This window comes from Branchiostoma belcheri, unplaced genomic scaffold, assembly GCF_001625305.1.
Source record: "Branchiostoma belcheri isolate BF01 breed outbred unplaced genomic scaffold, Haploidv18h27 scaffold2, whole genome shotgun sequence".
Lineage (NCBI taxonomy): Eukaryota > Metazoa > Chordata > Leptocardii > Amphioxiformes > Branchiostomatidae > Branchiostoma > Branchiostoma belcheri.
In genome coordinates, this window is record NW_017803490.1 from 7,626,180 (window position 1) to 7,634,046 (window position 7,867).

Consider the following 7,867-nt stretch of genomic DNA (forward strand, 5'->3'; position numbering starts at 1 on the left):
TTTTTTTTTGTCGTTACCCCCACCAACTCTGGCTTATGGATGCTATCTTGCCACCGACTAGGGATCTGCTTGGAGATTAACTCTTACCAGCCGCCTCCCGAAGCCTAGTACTAGAGGCTACCCGCACCCCAAGTATCTGTCCCCGGACGTCACAACGCGATTAGGGTACCAGAAGCGACGTGACGTCCAATTTTCGCGTCGTTCCGGCGGCGTGGAACGAGATTTGCGCCGGCCGCATTAGCCGGGGAACGAGATTGGGGGAACCACTTTACGGCGGTAATTTGTCGTCGCCTGGTGGTCCCCAGGGAGTCTGCGCACTGGATAGCAAAGCTGTTTCTAAAGTAGAACACTTTGTATTAGCCTGGTATAGTTCCCTTGTATGTTCCTTATATATGTATGTCTAAGTCAAGTAGTGTATCTTTTGTCTCCACTTTTCTATATACGTTTGTTATGTGTCTGTTAAGTCTTGACGTGTACCTAGCCCGCCGTGGCATGAATGTACAATAAAGGTATTTCAATTTCTAAAGTAGTACATTTGTGCAGCTTTTAAAGCGACATCATGTAAGATTTTCACTATTTTAAACATCGTTGTTTAACACATTTTGTTGTGCTACAAGCATACCTGAGTTCATGATTTGGGGAGTAAAAGATCAACGTCGTTGTGCCGCAAAAACGTGTTGGAAAACTGCAACTCAACGTCTCAAGTTTTTTTTTTCGTCAGTGGCATCGTATTTTTGCCTCATAGCATGTTGCTTTAACTTACTGCATAAAAAATGTAGGTAGCTGGACCCTATATCTGCCAATCTCTACTTTTCACATTTCCATCTCAAAAATTCTTCTGCACCAGAGAGCCACAAGAGTCTGTCTCCCAGATATAGAAAGAAAACGGGGAGCTGACCAGCTCAAACTCTCAGGTGAGATCGTGTGGCGTAGCGGCAGAGTGTGCGACTCGGAACCTAGAGGTCCCGGGTTCGAGTCCTGACATGCCACCGATCTTGTGCCCTTGGGAAAGGCACTTTACACGACTTTCCTCACTCAGCTCAGGTGAAAATGAGTATTGTCCTGTCATGTATTTGTCCCCTGTGTTGGTGGCGGCATTAATATAAGCTGATAAAACTTGAGTTACCACGTCTGGTGATTACATGTTGAAATAGAAAAAAAAACTCTTAAATCTTCGGGGCCCTCCACTGCCCAACGCCTTGCCACCGTAGTATCTGCTTGGAGCAGAGTTTAGCTAGCCCTACAGATGGCCCCAGCACGACTAGCCGCAGGGGGCTGGAGCCAGACTAGGCAGGTGTTCCTGGTCTAGTCACCGCTAGCGCTAGCCTCCTCTCCACCAGGGGACGATAAAATACTCCAAATTGGCCTAAATACGGGGATAATTTCCCAGTGGAGTTTGGCAGGCCAGAGGCTTGCTGTTGGACGGCGGAAAAACGACACTTTTTATCAAAAGAGAAAGTTATGATCTTCGTTTACATCAGTGGTGTGTCAGAGGTGGATTTACAAGTGTTTGGGTCTGGTAGCAATATGAGGACGTTAGATGTTCATCTTGCTTCCTAGCGATAGAGTAGCGGAACTACTTTCCAGACAGAGGCTATGGCTTATTTTTGGCGTGTTGTAAGCGTTTTATCTGGCTTTTTTTGTACTCGTATCTACTTTCTTTTACGCCAGAGAAACTCTTGCCAAAAGGATACTGGCCTGCCAAATTTACCGTCTTGCCAATTTGATACTGACCTGCAGCCACCAAAAGCGGTGGGACTAAAAAGAAAGCCTTAAAAAGCGCGGCAAAAATAAGCAAAAGCCAAACCTCTGCTTGGAGAGTACATTGTACATTTTGCATTAGAACTAGACCCTTAATACAGATCAAAACCTTTCGGCCGCTCTTCACACTTATATTTCATCAACAAACCGTTTCTAATTACATAACTCTTAGTCCTTCCATCTATTCCTACAACATTGTAAATATTGGATATTATATATTTGAATGACCTCTGGCCTCCTACCATACTGAGTTATATTGTTACTTTTTTGTATATACTGTCATTAGCCTAGGTTATGGATTATATAGTCCCTATTTCTAGCCATTCTTTCCAATGCCGTTTTGCAACGCCATACAATTTTCTACATTTATTTTGACAGCATCAAATTTATGATAAATAACTGAATAACGTGTCCATTTCATATCGGCTAACACATAATCATCATTTTGAGTATGATTCGCATTTCTGGTGTGTGTCACGGGTGTCATATCTGTTGTCTAATGTGTGCCTCGATAATTTAATTTCGGAAATTGGTAGAGGGGAGAATCAGACGGTCGGCCGCGACCCCCCGCCAAAACTTGGCGCCAACAAAAAACGTCGTCCGACTGATAGGCGGTGGTTTCCTCATGACGTCGTCTTCCCTCGGCAGATGGTGGTGGGGGATGAGCGGAGGGGGGTGTTTGTTTGTTAGAACAGCCCGGGTCTGTTTAGGAACCTGGAAGTGAAACAAGCGGAAAATGAGATAAAACTTATGAAGCTACTGCATGGCGGGCTGGCACCCAGTGCGGTTTTTAGGGCTTGGAAACCCGATTTTTCTCTGTCCCAATGTATGCAACGTAGCTTGTTGCAAGGCTATTTTAAACACTTTAAGTTTGAAAAATAATGACGAAAATGTGCTCAGAAATGGCAGTAAATGTCTAGTCTGGTTACAAAACCTATTTTTAGCTACTTGCGGAGGGTCAAGTCTCAAGATACTCGGTGGCTAAAATAGGTTTGTTTAAAACCAGGCTAGAAAATCACTAAAATTCAAACGATGGGAAAATATTTTTATTTGTTTTGCGGCCCTGGAATTAAATCGGATGTCTTTAATGGTTGAAGATGACCTGTACCAGTAGACCAGGTAAGTACATGTGAATGGACCAGGTGAGCGGACAGGTAGACAGATTATTTCCAGGTGAGTGGCCGGCAGCCCGCACGTGTCCCGTGTGGCGGCAGTACTGGCGCCAGACGGTGTATTAAGGTACGGTCGTAATATTTTCTCACTTCCCGCAGTTTTTATAATCATATCGTAATATTTGTTGTATTTACAACCGTCGCAGGTATGTCTAGGCTCCACCAGACTTCTTTGCAGGCTGAATAAATATCGGCCTAAAAACGGGATATAATTAGCCAGAGGAGTTGGCTGGCAAATGGAGCTTCTTTGATCGGCCAACTCTGGCTAATTGGTATCTCCTTTTTAGGCCGATTTCTACTATTTATTCAGCCTGCAAAGGAGTCTGGTGGAGACTAGGTAAAGTCTGGCTATACCGCACTTCTAGTAGTCTCTTCTAGTACAGTAGAGCTTGGAGGACCTTGCAATAAGCCCCTGACAGAGATAATGATGAAAGACCTTTATTATACATTTATGCTCTTACACGCTAAGTACAGGTCATGAATAAAGCACTATACAAAATTAAGGAGACCTCACTATACACTAATGTGTACTACTACTACCGGTTAGACTATACTATGTACAGTTTCAGCTTCTTTTCGCGGCCTATTATTAATTATGATAATTGATAATCTCCAAGCAGATCTTTTGGTGGCTGCAATACAGTATTAGATTGTAACATTTAAATCCTGGCCAATTATTCTCCATATATTTTGCTAATTCTTAACATTTTTAACTAGTGTTAGTCTTGTTTATATTACTCGTACCCCCTGTCTATGTTTGGACCAATAATAGAAGAGTTTTCCTAACTTACAATTCTATGTCAAGTCACAAAATACACATGAAGGGATACAATTTCGGTTACAAAATCTTACATAATGGGGCTTTACAAAGCACTCGAAAAGACGAACAGAAACAACCGTCAACCAAACACCTGTGCAATAGTGCACTGACACACACTGAGAGCAGCGACATCCTCCAACTCACGACAGAACTGCAGGTCCTTCTGTCTGCACCCACGGTGTCTGCTGTAAAGATCGCCCCAGGAAAAAAGGCGCCAGGCCGGCCTGAATAAATCATTACCTCAGCTCCCGAGTCCGTGTAGGACAAATGGCTGTGTGCGTGTTAACAGAGGGAGATTACAGGTAGTTACTTTCCCTCTGTGCACGGCCAGTCAAACCTACAAGGCGGCCAAACTCCCCTGGCAAATATTCTCCTATATTATATATAACCAGCGTAGTTAGTCTGTTAGAGACTAGCAATGAGAGCAGCGACAAATGGCTGTGTGCGTGTTAACAGAGGGAAATTACAGGTAGTTTCTTCCCTCTGTGCGCGGCCAGTCAAACCTACAAGGCGGCCAAACTCCTCTGGCAAATATTCTCCTATATATAATGCTTAGGTCACATTTCCAAACCGGGGCCCGACCGGCGTGTCTGTATGAAGGAAAAATTAACAATTCATATGAAGAGTATATAGATATAGTGCTCATGATTATCATCGAAAACGTTTCTGTGTTTTGTTGACTTTTATATCGTACTTTTCGTTCCCAAAAGCTGCCCGGCCGGGCCCCGGTTTGGAGATGTGACCTCAGCATAACCAGCGTTAGTTAGTCTGTTAGAGACTAGCAATGAGAGCAGGGACAAACGGCTGTGTGCGTGTTTAATAACAGTCGTCAGGACATGAAAGACACCGACCCCCCCCCACGGACTCTCACAGGGGTCACGGGGTCACAGGCAGGACGACTTCTCAACTTTTCACCTGTCCACGGGCTCCAAGCAGATGTGGGGAGGACAGGAATGTAGAACTATTATATTAAGGCCACAGCAAGTAAATTTTATGGATGACATCCTCCGCAGACTCCTAATCTAATGCGATGAAAAAGCAAGATTCCTACATTTTCAAATTTTGACATCATAAACCTTGTTAAACAAGAAATGATACCTATATTGTGCTAAGGCAATGAAATTAAGATACAATAAATAATGATAATGATAATCAAGGAAAAACTGTAACTAACCAATAACAATAAATAATAATAATAATAACAAAAAATGTACAAACTTGTCGCCAGAGTTCTTCTTCTATAAGCAGAACAAAAATGAAACAAACAAGTAAATGACGTAACTGCATACGTCATGATCTGACCTGTTACCATGGTAACACGAAGCACTCTGAGCGACGAATCCGTTACATTGGAAAAGCATCAAGAAGTAGAGGGGGGTGCCCTTATTTTGCAATTGCCTCTTTAGTCCGACAAAGTGCCGGTATAGGCTTTATCCTTGTTGTTTGACTACTAGTATTAGCTAAAGCAAATGAGCCATATAATAATGGAACATAGTAATTATCATTTTGAAATATGGCTAAGGCCACACCAATTTAATTTCTTGGTTAACGGATTTTTCTATAAAAATAATGGAGCGGGCGGGCGAAAAAAAATAAAAACAGGCCTAGGCATCCTATTATGGCCCAAAATGGTACGACAGGAGCCATGAAGTCAACACACCAGGCTGGTTCAAAATTTAAACAATGAATTTTGAACTATTTTGAACTTGTAATGATACTACTGCATTGAAAGATGGAATGACTGTTACAAGTAGAAAGAAAATGACTGTTTTCAACTGTTCAGGGCAAAATATGAGCATTTTGCAATTGATTCTGAATTTTTATTTTTATTTGCAAATCAGAAAAAAATGAAGCGGCGAATCCGTTAACCAAGAAATTAAATTGGTGTGGCCTAAGCACACTTTGAACGCGCTGTTTTCCCGGTAATGCCCATGAAAAGAGCCGAGAGTGTTGTCTGCTCTTTTACAAACCGTTGAAACGTCGGGTGGCGCCAGTCAGATTCATACGCGCAACCGATCAGCAAATAACTGCGTCTAGGACAAAGCCATCTCTGGCTGTATTACGGCCATTATAGCCCCACCACTAGTGTTTCTTTTCCTCACAGAGCTTACTGTAAGTCTTCAAACTTTAGCGATTGTTATTTTATTTTCGCGGTTTTAGCGGCGACTTAGCCTCTACCAGGCTTCAGAGGTGGTTGGAAAGAGTAATTGGAGACACAAACTGTATTGGCCGCCTCTGAAGCCTGGTAGAGGCTATACATGACCCCTCCATCGCTAAGTGTAGCCTCCACCAGGCTTTAGTGGCTGGTACATTTTGCATGCTGGTTCTAGCTATTTTTGGGTGGTACCCAAAAATAAAGAGACGTCTGATTTGGCTTGTTTCTGGGCTATTTCTAACGACTCAGTATATAATGATGACAAAATGTGCTAAGAAACGGCACTAGATGTCAATATCAGAAATCCAGAATATTTATTGTTTTGCCGCTCTGAAAATTGCGTTGAATGCCACCAAACACGCCGTGGCGGTTGTATGTCCTCTGCGGCAGCACGTGTGTTTGTAACCGTAGCTCAGCCGCGGTATGGCGACGACAACTGTCACTGCGTGGGACAACGACCTCTTCGGCTGAAGTTCAAGCAGATATGGGATATATCGTGTTCAGAACCGTACCGATCAAATTCTATGCGTCCTTTATGACACGGGCGTGCTCCTCTCTACCGGATCAGAAATAGAAAATCCGTCCGAACACGGATTAAGAAGGGATTAAGTAGAGTTGGCGCCTGAAGTAATCCGAAAAATCCCACTCTAGGCTGAGAGGAAGAACGTGTCCATGGAGTAGCCTCTACCAGGCTTTGGGAATCAGCTGGAAAGAGTAGAAATTGGCCAAATAGAGCTAACATGTCAGGGGAGTTGGTCCGCTGGAGAGTACAGTTTGCCGCACCGAAGCCTGGTAGGTCGAGGCTAGCCTAGCAGCGTACACATCAATGCAGCAAAGAGACCGTGGGTTATAACTGCGTAGCCTCTACCAGGCTTCGGGAGGCGGCTGGAAAGAGTAGAAATTGGCCAAATAGAGAGATAACATGCCAGGGGAGTTTGGTCCGCTAGAGAGTACAGTGTGCGGCAAAAATGTACTTCTAGCAGATCAACCTCTCCGGCATGATACTTATATCTCTATATCTCTATATCTAGACAATTTCTACTCTTTCCAGCCGCCTCCCGAAGCCTGGTAGAGGCTAAGGCCCACCTGTTAACCTAGACGTTCAAGGCGCTGGTCTACGTCATAGCATGACGTCATGCTACGTCATACGGCACCTGCCACAGATAGCCTGAAGCCCATACAGGAAGAGGTCAGGGTCACATACCTCTGATTCAGGCCCCCTAGCGACTTTCTTGAGTTATACAGTGAACTTGTATTTGTCTTCTGTTGTCGACATTCTACAGTCTTGGTTGGTGAATAGCTTTTAGGCTCAGAAGGAATAGATACTAGTAGTAGAAATCGGCCTGAAAAGGGGATATCATTGGCCAGAGGAGTTGGCCAGCCAGATAGGGTCCATTGCCTGCACTCCTCTGGCCAATGATGTCCCCATTTTAGGCTGATTTCTACTTTTTACTCGGCCTGCAAGGGAGTCTGGTTTTTGCTTCTCCTTCCATTTTTATTTTGGGAACAAACGAAACGTTGCTGAGGGGTGACCGGCACTTGTAGTACGAGCCAAAACGTGGTGTAAAGTCCTCTGGCCGACAACTTGTATCCCGTGGACTCCGGCGGGTCTGGATAGTTCCAGCTCAGTCCCGTCTGGACAGATGCGATTTACGGGCGTCGGTCCGGATTGTCTTTCTATCAAGTGTGTCAGTAGGGCTGGTATTAGGTACTTAGCAGTACTACGTCCACCAGTTTATTAGTCATTTTGTACATCATGCACACACACACACACACACACACACACACACACACACACACATATATATAGTCTGGACATTTTTCTTCTCTATCTTCCAGTGACACCCACTGTAGCTTTCTTTTCATTTCCGTGACACTAGCACCTCTTTCATAGTTGTTCATACAGAATCTTGCAGCTTGATTCTGTACCCTTTCCAGTTTATCTTTGTCTTTCTTTGT